Source organism: Toxorhynchites rutilus, chromosome 3 (assembly GCF_029784135.1).
Source record: "Toxorhynchites rutilus septentrionalis strain SRP chromosome 3, ASM2978413v1, whole genome shotgun sequence".
In the NCBI taxonomy this organism is placed as follows: Eukaryota; Metazoa; Arthropoda; class Insecta; order Diptera; family Culicidae; genus Toxorhynchites; species Toxorhynchites rutilus.
Window position 1 is genome coordinate 62,398,035 of NC_073746.1, and position 19,272 is coordinate 62,417,306.

Below are 19,272 nucleotides of genomic sequence, written 5' to 3' on the forward strand. Positions count from 1 at the left end.
GAGGCCATCTTTGATAAACAGTGGCCGCATTGTCTTCCATCAGAACAACGCCAGGCCACACACTTCTTTGGTGACGCGCCAGAAGCTCCGGGAGCTCGGATGGGAGGTTCTTTTGCATCCGCCGTATAGTCCGGACCTTGCACCAAGTGACTACCACCTGTTTTTGTCCATGGCGAACGAGCTAGGTAGTCAGAAGTTAGCCACAAAAGAGGCCTGTGAAAATTGGCTATCCGAGTTTTTTGCCAATAAGGAAGCGAGCTTCTATAACAGGGGTATTATGAAGTTGGCATCTCGTTGGGAACAAGTCATCGAACAAAACGGTGCATATTTGACTTAAAAGAGATGATTGTAACTAATTTTATGAACAAATGAAAATTCAAAAAAAAAATACCGCAGGACTTTTTTGACAGCCTTATATACATATATATATATATATAAATTTATATATATATTTATATATTTATATATATATATTTATATATTTCTTATTTTTTTATGTTATCTAAAAAATCATCAGCTTTCGAAAAAAAATATGAAAAAGTATAGCGCCCTTGGATAATGAAAACTATAAAGAACAAATACGATCAATAATTAAGAAAGCAAAATTTTGTTTTTGCAAGGGTACTATTTATTCAAAAAAGACTAGCTAACTGGCCAATTTAATATGTCGATCATCTGAATCGGTTTAGTAGTTCAAAAGATATGAATTTTTGAAAAAAAATATTTTTGGAAAAAAGGGGAAAAACTAGATTTAAAATGGAATGGGATCTAATATTTTACGATAAGAAACAAAACGACCAATTTACACGAAGATCTGAGAACCACTATATCGGCTTGGCATGGAGTATATATAACACTAAAAAAATTAAGTTTGGTGTTAATTTCCTCGGCAACTAAAAAGTTAATTACTAGAAACTAATTGAGGTTAAAGTTTTATTACCTTGTGAATTCTAGATACAATACCAACAGAGGGTATTTAAAAAAAAATGGCTTTTTACCGGGTGTGTTCGAAAAAAAAAATTATTCAGAAATTATATTTTCATGTTGTTTTTTAAGCGTACATACATTACCTAGTCGTATAATTATTGTATCATTCAATTTATTTCGATGGAAATGCTTTAAAATATTTCAACTGATGTTTTTACCAGATTTTAATTTTTTTTTTTTAGAGACATCTTTACATTATGTTAAATTTTTAGAGCGTAAACCATCTGTCAATTTTTTCTCTGTTTACATTTTCTTGCCACAAATCGTTGCCACTTTTTTCTCTCATGTTCCACTTCTCTTCTCTGACGGAAGCGTTATGGTTTCCATGACGTTTGGTATGGCCTCCGTCAGACTTGTCGTTTGACATGTTCATCGATTTCGATGAACAAAGGATTGTATTCGATGTGCGGGGAAAGCTAACCTACAGATATTGCAGGTATCTTCTCCGGCCATCGAACACGGTGTTTAAGTTTAGTTTCTTGAAGAACTTCCGTGGTTGTCGAGAACGATAAAGCAGCTCCATCTCTTCACACCCTTTCACTTCCAGGCGACGCTTTTTCCGGAAGAGATATGTTTGCTGTCTTCGCTGTAATAGAATGGCGTTATAAAAAGCCGACCGAATTCATATAAGCAAAATAATTATTTTATTGAATTGACCTATTGCGCTTGAAGATGCAATCGGACCAATATTTTGTTCAATGTAATACGGTGCTGTTTGTTTTTGAGAGAATTTTTTCATCAGACTTCGACGTTCAATTTTTGTTTTACATGATCAGGTGATACCATGACATTGTCGCCGGGTTTTTGCGAACTGATACGTTACCCTTTGGGACCCTTTTGGTTTTGGTGCAAAAACGGCAGGAAATGTTTTCGAAGTACCTCGATGTACTTCTTCGACAGTTCATTCAGTTGATCCTCGCGTTGATCAGTTCAAGTTTTAGGGAATTCTCCCAGGAACGATAATTTCCAAAAGTGTGAATCGAGTAGAAAATTGATTTTTATAACCGAAGATATCTTTTCGCCTTGCTTACAGTCTTCCAAATAGAGATCTTCATCTGATATATTCAAGAGAACGTAGTATAAACATCAAATCTGTGTAATTATTACTCTCAGTTCTTCGTCAAATTCACTGAAAAATCATTGTGAGGAAAAACTAATCGCAACTCAGTTGCTCGGCCTTTAAATAGTTAAATCGTGCATCGCATCAGCACACATTTCCTCAAAGTCATCTGTAGCATTGACATTGAAACGTGTCGAGACCATCGTCTCTCGAATCTGATGTCTAATTTAGCATCTCAGATATCGCACTTTCTTCTAATTTCTATAATATGTGGGCCAAATTTTAAAACCAAACGTCGCTCTCTTTGCACTCAAAATTGTTCCAGCGTTAATTCAAGGTAAACCACGAGCAGACTGAGTTTATATGAGACACGATTTACCCAGAAGCGAATAGAGGAAGCCTCAGAGCCAAGGGTACGACTAAAACGTCAAATCCCTCATATTGCCAGTGTACCCAATATTGCTGCGGTTTACTGACATTTTGGTTCAATCAATTACTGTTGTTTACAACTCGGTCCGGTTATATAGTCGAATAGTGGCTAACTTTAAACTCCATGTTAAATGTGAACACCTCCATGTGAAACCGAAATATGAAAATCGCTCATGCAGTTAGAATAAAGCAGCGCATTTTTCGATTTCAATCCTCGTAAATGATATGTTGATAAACAAATGACGCCATATTGATTTTGAATTTGGGTAGCCTATATTCAATTGATGTCTAACCCCTGCTCAGAGCAGCATCTTGATGAGCAAGTGCATTGCATGCACCAATAGGATGGAGAGTGCACCTCAGTGGTTTACCCCACCCATCACACATTCCGAATTCACAAGTGAACTCGAAGGTTCTCTGCATGGCTGGCTGAAATCATCTCCATGGTTAGGGGGATGAGCAATCGGATGGTGGTTCAGAACAGACAGTACGCCATGAACATGATAAGCTGCAATTAAATGCACAAACCGGCGGATGATGTTATGTCACTGAATGGCGACTAGCGTACTGTAACTGTAGAATATTTACGAGCTCAAAGTCAGGAAATAATTGTGGCTAGGCTGTGAGTGGCGCAATTACACAGGACAGGTTCCTCTTAATTTATGATAGAGAATACATGTCTAACTGCTTTGTGGTTTCGTAATTGATCCACCGCATCGACGTTTAGAGATACCCGATCGTATTGGCATTCAAGGCCCGGTGGTGTGGATCGTGCCCAGACACCTATTTGTACATCAAAATCGGCAAAAGTGATGTGAATCAAATGCTCATATTTTCGATGATGAATCGATAAACTGCAATATTCATTCCATATAGAAGGTATTCTTCACAAATACATTGCTAGTCCACCGAAAAAGAGCAAAAAAAATGACTGCTCAGGATCAAATACTGACTGCAGTTACGAAATAAATCCTTAGATCTAGAAACTGTAAAAAACTTCGCCTAGGATACAAATTCATGCTGTTTTTTTTAACGACCAGCTTCTATTCAGACACTATTCGCTGACCAACCGAAAAATTGATTGCAGCATATACCAAACCGTAGTGATAAACGAAACAGTAATTGGAAACTATTCATTCGCATGACGCATCTCCTGTCAAAATATTCACCGGTTCTGTCTTCCATCCCAGCCATCAACGAATCTAATGAGAGAAACAGGGAGAGATAGTTTCGAACCCCGTTAAATTTAATAGCAAAATGGTATGAATTATGTAGCAAAAATGATACATATTGCAAAATTGTGCGCATACTTTGCTAACAATTCATTTAATAAAACATTTCATTTGTGGTCCTTTTCGACTCGATAACTACATTTTCGAACGAAACTCATGTCGGCTTTTTTGTCTGAAACCGAAGTTGAACAAATTTTATTATAGAACACAAAAAGTCAACAGAAACCCGAAATAGCCCCCGGCTTAACGAGAACAAAAAAAGACACTGATTGAAGAGTGAAATCAATTTATAACATCACTGTTTTCACACGTGCAGGATCCAAGGTGAGCGATGTGTGACGATAATGACGGTGATGGAAGCCTCCCCGCTCGTGTCAGAATGCAACCAAGTTGCGATGCATAAATTCCTGATGGTTCTATCCGGATACAATGGATGGACATGGCGCGGAAAGACGAGGCTGCAGTGAAAATTTGTTGCATTAGCTAACCGTTTTCCACTAGCTGTGCTTTCAATCATCGTCGAACGTTTGCATTGTGCCGGAAATCCTAGGGGATGTACGAGAAAAGGGATCGATTGAATCAAAGACAAGCGAATGAATCTGTTTAATTCGCGGTACTCGAGTAAAATCCAATGTTATTTTCAGTAGAAAAAAAACTTTTTTACGTTAAACGGTTTCTTTGTGATTAAATCTTATAATAATACAGATAATGTACTAAAAGCTATAAAATAATTAGGCATGTAGCAGTTAGCAGTTATCATACCCCTTCGTTCATTATTCAAGGACATTGATGAAACTAAAATAAAATCGCGGGGCATATGATGAAACCATTAAATGCGGATAATGGAAATCCAATGTGGCCCACGATTTTATATAAATAAACGATAAAGTCATCAATTAGGTCAATTTCCTATACCTGTTTTACCTGTTGGCTGAGCGCTTTTTTATTTGCATTAATTTTGAGCGATTTTCTTTAGAAAAGGCAATCAATACAAGGCAATGTATCAATGTATAGCAGGAAAACAGAACGAAAACGAAGGTTGATCACGAATCGAATCACAAAAACAGGTTTATTAGTATTTCGTTTTCTGGGTTAAATTCTGTAGGTCTAATAGTTTTTTAGTCAGAATTTCTTTAAATTGTAGTTTTCTTCTTACATTTATTACGAAAAAAAAATAACAAAAACTTTAAGACCTACAAAATTGTAATCAGAGAATGAAATATAGGAAACATTATGAAAAAATATTTTGAAAATTGAAACTCATTTTTCCAAAAAAATATTTTTTAAATTCTGAGCAAAAATTATATGAATAGTCAAGAACATGCCAAACAAGAGAATTTACACACAACCATTTTACGAGTAAAATATTATTTTTTCAAGTGTCTCAATACAAGAATGCCATAAATTCTGAAACTATAAAAGATAGAATATTGACGTTCTCGACAAAAGTCCATATTACAGGTGAACTTCGATAAACCGCTTCGCTTTCAAAATTATAAGTTGTATCGAACTGTACGTTATATCGAAGCATAATAAAGAACTCAAGAAAATAGCATACATTACTTTTTTGTGTTGTTGTATGGGTGAGGTAAGTTAATAATGATGAAAAAGTTCTACTAGAAGTTGAAGCCAACCTTTCTCATGATGTTTCCCTTCATACTGTTGATTAAGACTTGATTCATTTAGAATCCGCAACCATAAAATCAGTTGTATCTCGGATTTGGTTAGAAATATTAAAAATGTTTTATACCAAAATATAAATAATTTCTTATTCTTTCAGAAAAACGTTGTAGAAATTAAATTGTTTATTTTGATAGATTTTCGTTCTTTTCTTCGGGTACTCTCCATCGAAGTTTGGACTCTCTGTTGGTCAACCTCAGCGGCCATTTTATTGTACATTCTCTGCATGTCTGCAGCATCCCGAGTCACTTTGGCACCAATTCCGCAGTTCCGCTTTACAATTGCCCAAAATTTTTCTATTAGGCAGATTTGGGGACAATTGGGAGGATCGAGGTTTTTTACAATGTTATCGATCCCATTGTCACCGGGTACGACTGAAGCACTCTTCGTCTCTAGCGGCAGCTTACCAAATCTGGCCAAAACTTCACCGGATGTTTGTGCAGGCACTCTCTCCTATATATTTTCGAGTCCATTGTCTTGTTTGTGATCGTGTGTTCCTCTAAGACGCGTCCTTTGATTCATCAGAACAACACTTACACGTTCACGAAGACGTTTCAGTACATCATACACTGTCGATTTAGTCACTCTCAGCGATTTCGTGATTTGAGTACCTGATCACGTCGTATTTTTAATGTGGGTGTCCAAAATCAAATTTCTTCTCTCGGCATCCAACCTGCATATTTTTTTCAAAAAGAAAATTTGCCGCCAAAATATTTGAGATACGCATATTACGACCACTGGTATAAAATGAACTGGGATTCTGGATTCTAACTGAATCAAATCCCAAGGTAAATAGATAAAATAACTGCTTCCACCTTTATTCTTCAGCACAAGTGTTCTAGCCATACTGCAGAGCATGTAATGAAAAAATTCAAATTTCATATCGACGTTCTGGTTACGGGCTGTGGTTTTCAGACTATAATCCGCTTATTCAGAATGCACAATACACAGGTCAATTGTTCTAATGGGGTTGCCAATGCTCTAATTAAAATTCAGGAACCTATACCCTGGCCACCATGTAACCCTTGTTGAACCTGTGAGATTGACATGAAATTGAAATTGATTAACATGAATATATTTTTTTACATATTGAAAATGTGTACGTTATATCGAGTGAAGTTATATCGCGGGTACGTTATATCGAAGTTCTCCTGTAATAATTAATAAGACCTAAAACTTTGTCGAATACACAACATCGCTATCTTGACTTCGAACAAAATTAGGATTAGTTGGTTTTTTTTAGAAAAAAAAACATGAAAAGCTGTTGGTATAAAAACTCATTCCCTGTGCCCATTTTCCGATGTACGGATGACTTGCTGGTAATAGTGTGGGCTACTCATATATTTTTTTTTTGGGAATTCTCAAAATACGTTTTTTTTTTTTTAAATGAATTCCAATTGAATTTTTTTAGCACATTTTTTTAAATTTTCTATACAGTTTTGTGGAAATTCAAACAATATCCTACATTCCAGTGTTTGTCCAAAATTTTATAGAAATTCAACTTTTTGAGTTAAAAATTTTTGTAAAAAAATAAGAAAAAAAACTTGCGGTCTTTTACAAAATAAGTCTAATTCTTTTTTGAAGATTTCAAGATTTAATGTTTCCAATTGCCAGTCGAGTTGGCATGAAATTCGTCGATAGTTATTTGGGTGTCTTATCACCAAAATCTCCAAAATATATTCTCAACATAATTATTGAGAAAATATTTTGGAGTTTTCGAGATTTGTGTGTGTATCTCTTTCTGTGTATTCAGGATATGTTCGAGGAAGTATTTAAACAATGATGGAAGTAAGAATATTCTTTATTAAAGTGCTGGTAGTTATGCATGCAAGAGCTATCTAAAATCTCACTGTCTGAACGTTTATCTTGAGAACTAAATTATCTTATCAGCAGAAATTTACCTAGAATACGTTAAAATGTATACACTAACGTATAGCGTTGCGGTTTTTCAAAAATTTAAAAACAATCAAAAAGACGGCTATAATAATTAGTTGTAGTTGGTATAGTTCATCAGTGATAGATTCAGACAGTAAATGTTTATCATAGAATCATTCTTTGGAAAATCTCCATTTAGCTATGATCATAATCTGTGGTAGGGGAAATGGGGGGATTTTGGACCCCTTAAGCAAATCGCCTAATATTCCCAATCCAATAAGGTCTAAATACACTAATAATACTAACTAAGGTCTAAATACACTAAACTAAACTAAATACAAATACACTAAATACACTCTTTACAGATACACGGGCCAAAGGTTGTGCAGTCCACTGATCATTCAACAAGAGCCAAAGGTTATACCGCTCATGACAACTCTACACGAACTGATGATTGCGCCGGCTAGTGACCATTCTATCCTGAATTCCTCGAGTCGAGAAAGACGCACCACGCTAGATATGGGGTACAGACTAGAGGGCGTTGCTGATTAATGGTCAGCTGCATCCCAATAGGAAGTATCCCGTGTCGGGCACACGTACAGAGCATTGGAGACAGCAACATCCCAATTACGAACACACTTGTAATACTAACCTCGAGCCAACCGTGAGTAATCGGTTACATTATTATTACTAACGTAGATAATAAGAAAAATTGTCAAAGTATTGGACTCCCGGCCCCGTGAGGCTAACGCCATATGAGCCTTGATAAAAATATATATTTTGGAAAAAAAAGGTCTAAATAAAAAAAGTTCACATTGTACACTTAGCTACACCTATTTTCTCTCAATCTCAATAATGTTTAATCATTATATCAAGCTTCAAACTACCAAAAAATGATAACATCGTACATTATAAAAAATCCAAGTTAAGCCGTACTTTTCGAGATAAAGAGGTGGTCTAAATCACCCCTTATGTCTAACTCACCCCGTGTTACCCTACATTGTCTTTCACCTACTGTGCTGAATATTTTGCCATCATCTTTTTTGGTAGGTGCATTTTTCTCAGAACTTGGTTAAAACGGCATAACGCGAACATACGCGCCATAAAAATACACATTCATCATCGGTCTGGTTTCATTATTCAGAACTTCATAAAGTGCATCGTATGAATAAGGTTTCACCCAATTCAACGCAAGCCTGAGCATCCACTGGAAAAATAGACATATCATCGATTACGTGTGCAACTGAGATTTATGGTCGAACATATTTTCCCTCCTTTTTTTTTCTTTGCGCACATAACTGCCAAAAGTGATAGAGCTCCGGGTCCGGAAACAATGAAACTCGAAAATGCGATTCAGTGGCAATCATCTGGAATTGATTTCTCACCTTACAAAGAGATTTTTTGATTCATCGAAGTTTCATGTTCCAACCGATCTGCACCATCAGAATTTACATCGTTACTGGAATGGATTCTTCTTCAGAGTACATACTTTTCAATAGCGCTTGATTTTTAGTTCCCCGAAGCTGTTCCGGGCGGAACGATTGAGGGATTGAGCACATAGATGCTTCTACCCGGTTTGGTCGTTGATTTTTCGAGCTAGCTAGCAGCTTCTCTGCGGAACTTGTTTCATTCCCCCAGAAAAGCAATTTAATCGTTGAATGAAATCGGGTATTTGCGGTATCGGTTGGATGAATATTTGATAATATCAAGAGAACATCGAACTATTCTACAGAATGAGAGAATTAGATGGTGAACTAGCATTTTAAAAAAAAACAAACAAAATTTTCTTCATATTTTTTAAGCCTAGACATTCAAGAATATACCTCAGAAAGTAATTTTTTTCAAACTGGCGTAAACGACATCTGAAGTTCTACTGAACCGATCTATTCCAAATTTGATGTGAATAAATTTTCATACTTCTCTATCGCATTTTTTTTTTTTATTAGTTGTTTGAGATTCAAACGCCAGCGGCATCTTTACTGATTCAGAATCTGTTCAATTTTTTTTGTTTCAGATAATCAGGAGGACTCGGAATCTTTTTTTAACCCTCTCACTTCACGCCCTTGTGACAATTCTCATTTTAATTTTTTTCCGTTTAGTAGTTGTTGTTAAAAGATAAACAAGCAAATAATTAAATAATAAAAATATTATTTGTTTTATTTGTTTAGAACTCGAAAGTACGTTCGAAATTCATGCCCCTACACTAGAATACCCCCTTAAATCACATGAAAACTAGTTAATGATTTTGGAATCATTCATATTCAGTATTTAGGAACTATATTATTTATTTTTATTATCATTTCGGTTGAGAGTAAATATTTTTGTAGAAATTCAAACTCCACAATGACATCAATGAACCGTATTGTTTTTATACTATGTTATATGCATTCGTGCCCTAATCAGAGTATCAGAATTTTTTGCAGTATGTTTTAAATGAATGACTTAAATTGATCATAAAATTAAATTAAATTATCGAAAACATTCGCTTCGTCCTAACTAACATTCATATCTAACACATAAACATCACCATTTGAACGACAGCTTAATGTTGTGTACATTGTCTGCATCATAGGCGCACTCATTTTTCAAAGTGGTATGAAACAATAAATCAGTCGAAGTACCATTATGTGGAATACTTTGGACTAGGATTGGGCGATCTTGAATCGATATTTAGAAGATCGATCTTTTCCTCTCCGATTTACGGTTTTTGGATTGATTGTTTGTACTCCAAAAAATTATCCAGGTTCTCCCGGCTATAAACAAAATGATCGTACATTTAGAAGTCACAAGTTATATTTACATTGTCAATTCACTAGGCTGACAGTGAAAATAGTGTCGAAATTGGATGGAAGCGTTCTTTTCTAGCACTGGGGCTACTACCAAGATTTCAACTAATTGCCAAACGGTGGATTTTATGAATTTATGGAGTTCTGAATCAATATCAGTTAAATTTCTAATAATATTTTTTAATTAAGGGATTTAAAATAAAAGGGGTGTAAGAGTCATCATCGATTTCTCTCTTTTGGTCATAACTTAGCTGCAAAAATATTATCAGCTGTACAATGTGGAAGATAGGTCAGAACCTCATCTATCGGATTCTATAGCATACTCAAATTGAAACGTTCTTGCAGTTGAGTTATTAACTAAAGAAAAAGTTGATGAAGAAAAATCGATCAAGTCACTTACACCCCTTTCCTCCTGAACCTCTAAATTAACTCAATAAATTTAATGATTCCATGACGGTACAAGATGAATGCCTGAAAAACACAATTTTTCTGGGCTTTTCACGACCTAGAATAAAAATAAAATGCGTTTGATGTTTGATTAAAAATGCTCAATGTTTATTTCATATTGAAACAAACGACAACTCTTACATAGAATAAGTAAATAAATTTTAAAAAATACATTCGATTTTTCAAAGATCCATTCAGCAAAGATCGATTCTCTTGTACCGATTTTAACAGTGAATCGATCTCTACGTCGTTCTAAAAATCGATCCGTCAAGATCGATCTTGTTTCTAAAATCGCCTAATCCTACTTTGGACATTTCTTCAAGTTTTTTTCCCGCTTTGACATATTAGGTTGAGGAAAAAGTAATCCATTATTTTCTCGGCAACTGGCTCTAGTGATCTCATACAATTTCATGCTTGTGAATGGGACATTTTACACTAAAAAAATACTTTTGCTTTTTTTTTGTTTGTTCCATTTATTTGTGAGTTACGGGGTGTTAACAATGGAAGTCAACAAAGAGTAATTCGATACATGTTTCACCTTTTCTTTTGAAGAGACGAAGATGCAAGCCAGGTCACTGAAATTGGTGTTTATGTTGCCGAGTCTGTTACAGAAAAATACGTGCAATTCATTTTTTTTTTGTTTAATTTATTTTTTTCTTTTTTAGCAGACTTATCTCACTTCTTCCTAGCCATAATATTCACCTGCGGGCTTCTGAATGCCAAAGGGGGACTAGGCTCTGCAGAATGCACGTATCTGCATGCTCGTGCTTTTTATGGACCTCTCTTAGCCCCCACAGTTGCTTGAGGTCCACGGCCAATGGTTGGTAATTACAAATAGGAGCGCCAGTTGTCGATAAACAATGCGGGCCACGTTGTTGTGGCGCTCGTTGTAGGCTGCGTTGGCCAAAACGGGACAGCCTCCCATAATGTGCTCTATGTTTTCACATCCGACAAGTGTCATCGACGTCTTGATGCCAGACGCACCGCCTGCAGTTTCTTGTCGGCATTATCCTATCCTGTGTGGCTATCATGTTCTACTACCACGTTCACCACGCGTTAGCCACAGATTAGATGCGGCCTTGTCGACGTGTCAGTCCAGTTTATGGGGGTGGGCTTCTGCAGTGGAAAAGCTTCAATCTTCTCCTCCACTGTCTACAAATTGCAGTTCAGTCGGTACCCGCTTCCGCCAAGTGCAGAGCGCTGTATCCTCTATCAACGGCGCAGACAGCGCGATATAGCGCGTTTTGATCGGCGCGTTCTACGAAATACTCGCGCAGTTATTGTATCTGAACAACACTTAGACCCGATATGTCGACGATTCCCAATCCCCATTCTTTGCGTGGTAATGACACTCTCTCCAGTGCCGATTGAGGATGGTGATTTCCGGCCTCTTCGAATGCTTTCCTCATTCTTCTCTCAAGGTCTTCTGGGTCAGTATTGCTCCACTTGACTACTCAAAAACTGAAGGTCAGCAGGGGAACCACGAATGTGCTGATCGCGCGTACCTTGTTTACCGCGTTGAGAAAACTCTTTAGGGCACAGTTCACTCGACACAAGAACTTGTCTCGCCGCTCCGTCTTGATGTCGGAACGGTGAATCGCGGCGAGCTATTGGAATCCAAGATATTTATAGGATTCGCCACGAACCATGCTCTTATCAACTCGCCGTCATAGACCTCGTAACCTCCGAATCCGGTAAGTTTCAGCAGATGAACACAGCGGCACTTATCCAGGCCGAACTCCATGCAGATATCCCTGCTTATGTCTTCGACAACCCGGATAGATGTATTCCGGATAGGAAGTATCCCGTGTCGGGCACACGTACAGAGCATCGAAGACTGCAACATACCAATTATGAGAACACTTGTAATACTAACCTTGAGCCAACCGCGAGTAATCGGTTACATATTACTAACATAGTTGTAAGACAAAAATGTCAAAATATTGGACTCCCGGACCTTAAGATCGTCCATGTAAAAGGTACGGGTCACTTCTTAGTAGGCGCCGTCGCCATACCTTATTTTATAGCCATGACCGTTTCTATTGAGCGTCCTTCTGAGGGGATTCAGTGCTAGACAAAACCAAAGCGGGCTGAAAGTCGCCTTGGAATACCCCCCTCTTTATCTGAACATTCTAGACTGCAACACATTTTCCCCATTACTGAGGTCGCATGGTGCAGGAACCTAACGACGACGGGATCAATTTCATAGAGCACCAATACATCAGGACAACGCAAGGCCACACATCTCCGGGAACTTGATTTAGATATTTTAATGCATCCACCATATAGTCCGGACCTGAAACCAAGCGATCCAAGCGACCTTTTTACTTATTGCAAAACTTTCTGAGTAATAAGAAATTGGGATCAAAAAAAGATTGTAAAAATCTATTGCTGGAGTTTTTCTCCAATAAGGACCAAAACTTCTATTAGAGAGGCATTATGAACCTATTTTTAGAATGACAACCAAGTTTACAACAAAACGGCGATTTTAGACCCAACTCGTACAATCCGAAGTAAATTAAAAAAAGGTTTGAAATTCATATGGAATATTATAATCATATGGGTAGTAATCTACCATATATGCTGAATATTCATTAAGAAGTACTTCGATCAAATTCATTATTTTATACTTCGATCAAAAATTTATTTTTTGTATATGTTCGTGCGCAACCGTTCTACGTTTTTGGATACTTTACAGAATAACAGAACTGACCGATGTTGATTCTCTTTGTTCTGTCCTATTGCTGCATAGTACAATCAGTTGTTTCTACTATGAAAAAGCTATTGCAACAACTGCTCTCCTGATCAATGTAGGCGCCAGGACCCGAAATCATCGAAGGTGAAAAATGAAGACCGACTCTACTCCCAGTAGCTTCGCTTCCACTAGAACTGCTTCGGCAGTCGCCGCCAACAAAAGATGACTTGACTAGAAAATGAATTGACTAGCGCTGATTAGCGAGGATGACTGGTGTACTAGTCCAGTCAGTGGTTATTTTAACTGACTCGACTAATGAATACAAATCTGCCTCTTCATTCAACTGACTTCAATCCACATTTCCATTTCCCCCTGATACTAATTTTGTACCCGCGTACGCACGTCCATATAAAGAGGAACGAAAACTTGATTCCTGATGCAAAAAAGTAGTTACCCCATTAATGGACGGTTTTTTTTCTACCCATCGCACTTAGAAAAATCCTCGGTCGAAAACTACCAAATACATTTGGTATTGCAAAATTAGTAGAATGTACTAATTTTTTGTACATATTGTCAACAAACCCGCATCCCTACCAGAGATTAGTATATTTTACTCGATAACATTAGTAAGCTTGGATATTGTCATATCTGAAAACTGGTGAGAAAAGCGCGTATTAACCATTTTCATTGTTCCCATAAGGCAATACGGAGGTATAATAAGGATATAATTCTGATACGTGCATTTTCGGCGCGAAAATGTAGCCGATATTGGGCTTCCGAATCATGGTTCTGCTTGACATATGTGTTTATTAGTACGGTCGAAAATGACTATAGATAGGTAGTATTTACCAAAAAATTCGTTATATTGACGTAGGACTACGTCTAACCGAAAGATATAGGGGGTGAAATGGAAATCTAGGCACTGAACAAGTAGGAAAAAATGCAAGATTTGGAGCGCTTATAACTCGAGCATTTCTCAATAGATCGCAAAGGTTTTTGCATCAATTGATAGGAAATATATCTACGCATCTATCATAACGAATAACATTTCATTTTTCTTGAGATAAATAATTGAATAATTGTGAAATATCAAGCATTGTCCAAATGCACTATGTGCCCATTTTTGATTGGTCCATTTTGTGCTCCTCAAATCGTACCGACCAAAACGGGCAACCAGAGCAGCAGCGAAATACAATGAAGCACGATTGGAAAGGAAATAGAAAAAATATGAACGAAACATTGGTCGCAGTCTCACACATGCGTAATTCTCGAGCCAGCCAGTCAGCTTAAAAATCCCCGCTCCGCTGCCGTAACGATCATTCTCATCGAAACCATACACCACATCACATCGTTTCGCATCACATCACATCAACAAACCAACACAAGCAGCCATGGTTGGATATGGCAAAGGAGGAAAAGTGAAGGGAAAGGCAAAATCCCGGAGTTCCCCGCAAGGGTAGCTAGGCCGAGCGCGTTAGTACCAGTGCATCAGTCCACCTAGCCGGCGTTATATAGTTTCGGCCGCCGAAGTGGAAAAGCTGCTCGCGACGATTAGAAAACCCGCATTCAGAACAGAACACATTCGGTTCGGTGGACATCAAGACAACAACAGGCAGTTGCAGCGAGTGGCAAACGCAATCGCAAAACGACAGCAGGTAGCGGAAGAAAAAAGTTTGTTCTTTATACAATCTGCTTTGGTGGTAAAACCAGAACAAGGCGACATCGAGGGCGTTCGAAATGGTTTTTTTCTAAAACCACGAGTACTATGTTTTCTAAATTGGAATCATTCCATAGAACACGGCGCTTATCAGGGCCATTAAACCTTTCAAAAAAGAGTTTACGAAATACAGTTCAATGCATTCTAAAATAATATCCAAAATTATAATAAAACACAAATTGATTTTTTCATAATTTGTTTGCCAGGATCTGATGAGTATGTGAATTTGGCAGTTGTTCTGAGCTTATTGATAGTTGGGGACTTTCCTGATTATTCAATTTTCACCAATTCTCAAATTGTTTCCAGATTGAAAGTACAGTAATTTACAATTAGTTCGACATTTAGCTAATTGGACGGACATGTAATGCGAAATTTTTGTAAACATAGAGTTCGGGGTCCAAATTATGGTTAAAACACAGGTTAAAATCGTCTCCAATGCGACACTGAGTGTTTCGGCACGACGCATAAAATGTAATTTACTGAACAACATGTCACAAGCTGGATGGGAAGAAATTTTCCAACTGTGAAAGCTGTGGCGAGTGGCAAACGCAATAGCTAAACAGGAAGGTTTAACCGAACAAGATGGGGATATCGAGTGATAGCAAAAACACAACACCAAAGGTCCTTTTCAGAACCATCAACATGTTCATAAAGAGTAAACAGTAAACTAATCCATTTTTCAGGTAGATAAGTAGGTATTCACGTAGGAGAAGAAAATAAAACAATATATAAAACATATATATTTAACAAAAGCTGTCCCCTTTGTATAGTCCTACGTCACTCCGGTTATGTCCCCGACATTACCACCCGTCTTTTTACTAATTATTTCTCTCAGTGCGTGAACTCAAACCAACGAACTTAGACATTTATCAAGTATGCTATAAAGGTCCTCGCATTAGTATTAGTTAGTATTAGACGTGCAAAATAGCGCACACACACTGCATGCTATTTTATACGTGTGAGTGATTTTCGTGTACGCTACAAAAAAATCTAGCTCACCTGTAGCGTTTGTCAAACCACGGTGAACTCAAACATCGATGCATGCAAACGTGAATGGGAGAGAGAGAGAGAGCAACGAATTCGTTTTGGGGGAAGTCACTTCAAAATGCGATGAGAACAATTTGACTGGGAGGAATGTAATGATATAGTCGAGTCGGTAGAGGGAGATAGCGACTAAACGCCCGACTGACTGTTCAGTCATTTTGGCGGAGAAACTGCGTGAAGAGCCAAAAGTCATTTACCGACTGACTATGGATATAGTCAGTCGGTTAGTCAGCCGACTATCCTCAGTTGACTATGACTATGCCGAGGCCTGGTAGGCGCTACCGCTATGTCTGTTGTGGATCACGTTAAATTGGGATGCTCAAAACTTCATATCGGCATATCGGACTACTTTGACTTCGTTATGATGTTATTGAAGAAATTTCTCCAACAATTGACGTAATCGAGACATTTAAAGAGTTTATTTTCACGAAAAACTTTGGGATCGAATTTCTCATTGAGTAATTATAGTTTTTAAATAGATAATTATTTCTTTATATTCAATACTCCTCGTTCCTCTTCCTATTGTTTCCCACAACGTTTAAGCTGTAAACAATCATAATCTTGTTATATTGTAGTGACCCTTTTCACGCGTCCCATTAGAAATAATTTTAATAAGAAATCTAATGGAGAAGATTCCCACTGGAGACAGGGGAAAATCCAACCAAGGATCTTCCAATAGGATAATTGGAATTTTCCATACTAATGGAAAATTCCATACATACAGAAGATAGCAAATAACATAATTTTAGTTTTGTGAGAGATGTACATCCTCAGTGAAGGATTAGGTTAAGAGAGAAAATAAAGTAGAGGAGTGCATCATCAGCCACGCAGGAGGACAGTCGTGCCTCCTGCGGAAAGAAAAGAAGAGTTTTATTCTTTTTAATGCGTAAAGAAAGTGCCCTAGACCGCTCGGGGCGTCGCAATATGACTGGCGACGTAGCATATGTTGCAGGAATCATCGACCACCTTTGATATAAGCACCATATATTCCTACCCCTTGTACTGTCGTGAGGATTACCCCTTCTAGTTAACAAAGGATTACGTTACGATATTTGTGGCAAGTAGACGTGTCAACGGAAACTATAGTCGTTTTTCGGAGCCACCTAAGTTTTCTACTAAAGAGTTATTTTAAAATTTTTCGATTATTTTAAAATAATATTCGAAATGATAAGCGAGCGAATTGATTAAAAAAATCCTAGCCCTAAGTCAACAAAAAGACCGTGTCCAAGACACAACCCCTTACATTTTTTTCCAATTTCTATGGGGTTCCATGAACGTTGGTTGACTGGGGCTGTCATCTTGTGTTATTGATTACTGAACATCCACGCTATTCTAAAAATACTTCCTCCGTGTTATAAGATAAAAACCAAAATCTAATAATACATGGCAAATCTGGATAATAATCCGACAATACACAGAATACTACAGAATTTCTAGTCCAACGCTCATCACAAGCTCCACCAATTTCTTTCTAAATAATATTGAGCATAACGATGAATTTCGCAGAACGGTGAAATTTGGAATTTCTTTGAACAGCACCTCCGGGTATGTCAATGGCGGTTATAATGAAATCTGCAAATAGACGAAACAATTAGCTGGTAGTGTGATGAAGAGCTATTATATACTATTAGTGTTTCAATGGTTCTAGCGTATCTAAATCTTCGTGTTCTGCAGCGTTCCAAATTATCTTGCAGATAAACATCTCTCAATATTCCTCGATTGAATTAAATTGGACCACTTGAGTGATCTGGGGGCCCTGTTTAATGAAGTCTACTCATTGTCACTGTACCATCGATGCACCTTTGGATGTAGCGGCAGTTTGACAAGTCTTCACATTTTTTGTACATTTTTGAAAGAATGCATATTTTTAGGTACTCCTACTTGTGCATATCCGAATGCACAGTTATGTTTGTTACAATAGGTTCTAATTTTTGTTTATTTAGATTGAATAACATATTGCTCATTGGAAAGGTCTTTTTGTCTATCCTTTATGCGCGTATATTTCCCGTTTCGGTAACAGTTTCACCACCAGTTTCAAACATGAAGCGAAATCTATGCAAAATGGAAACATACCTTAACATGTATCACAATGGGTTCCACAGCATTCAACAGATTCGAAACGCGCAGTCTTTCATTTTTTCTCTCTCAGTCGTAGTGTCTCATCTCATCAAGTTAATTACTTCGACAATCAATATCTTGAAGGTGTAAATCAAACAGTTTGATCACCGTGACCCCCGCTCTATGACAATAATCGCCCTGATAATCAATACTCATTCCTCAATCCATACCAGTTGCAGACCATCAAAGTCCGGTAGATCTAGACAATAAAAAAACAATCCGAGTCAAAGCTCAATCTATCGAATAAATTATCGCTGAATTACTTTCCAGTACAATATCTTCCAGCATCGCATTCGGCCCAACCAGCTCCATTGCCCGCACGATCCGTTCCCGCTCGTTCATCAGTATGAAGTTTCCCATTAGGCAGAAGATCAGCGCAAATAACGCAACGCGCAGCATAGTCGCGCGTAGTTTATCCCAATCGTTCCCTCACTAGCACGATATTTTATAATTATAATTTACAGAACAACGTTGTTTGCTGGAACAACAACAATTAACAGCTTCCGTCGTCGTTGCTATCGTGACCTAAGCGGATATTCAAATTTTTGAAAATTATTCAGCGGCTTGCGCACGGTAACACACGCGAGATTGAACCCGTCGCGATGTCGAGTTGCGGACTATATCACTTCACACACTCGCCGGTCCCAAAGAAGGTACACCAAACCTCCAACTTAAAGTTCGACTTACGAAATAGTCGCGCTCAGTTACGAGTAGACACAGTGGGCACAGGTATTGGTGGCGTTCGTTCTTAGCGCTTGCCGGTCGCCGACTGAGCGTTTAGAGTGCGTCAAGCTTTCCTTTCCTTCAATACACTCTCGTGTGCACGGGATGACGAAATGGATATATTGCAGTGGTTATAATTGTTGCCGCACAGTGCCGCTTGATGGTATGGATATAGCTAGATATTTTAATATTAAAGATTGAAGATATTGGTGAAAGCATTGAGGAATCTAGATTGAATTCCTCCCCTACATATGTGAATTCTTGTGGTATGTGGAAAGTCTATCTTCTACCTTCTCGCTTACGACAAATCAACCTAACTCTAGAGGCGAATGAACTGCAAAGTTTAAAGCCTCTTAAAAACGAAGGACCGACCTAACTCAGCTCAAGAAACTTATACCTTCAATGGTTCCGAAAACCAAATCCAGAGCAGATATGTTGGAAAACACTTTGAATGATTTAAATAACTACCCACCCCCTAC

The 19,272-nt window shown here is 37.6% G+C and overlaps 1 long non-coding RNA gene across 1 annotated transcript; it reads right to left on the reverse strand.

Moving 5' to 3' along the window:
* Positions 1-17,282: 17,282 nt before the first annotated feature.
* Positions 17,283-18,835, reverse strand: LOC129778262 (uncharacterized). The gene is made up of 3 exons (XR_008743412.1): positions 18,334-18,835; positions 18,026-18,269; positions 17,283-17,524 (listed from the first exon to the last, which is right to left on the reverse strand). It is a non-coding gene; the product is annotated as an uncharacterized LOC129778262 (long non-coding RNA).
* Between the last annotated feature and the right edge of the window lie 437 nt (positions 18,836-19,272).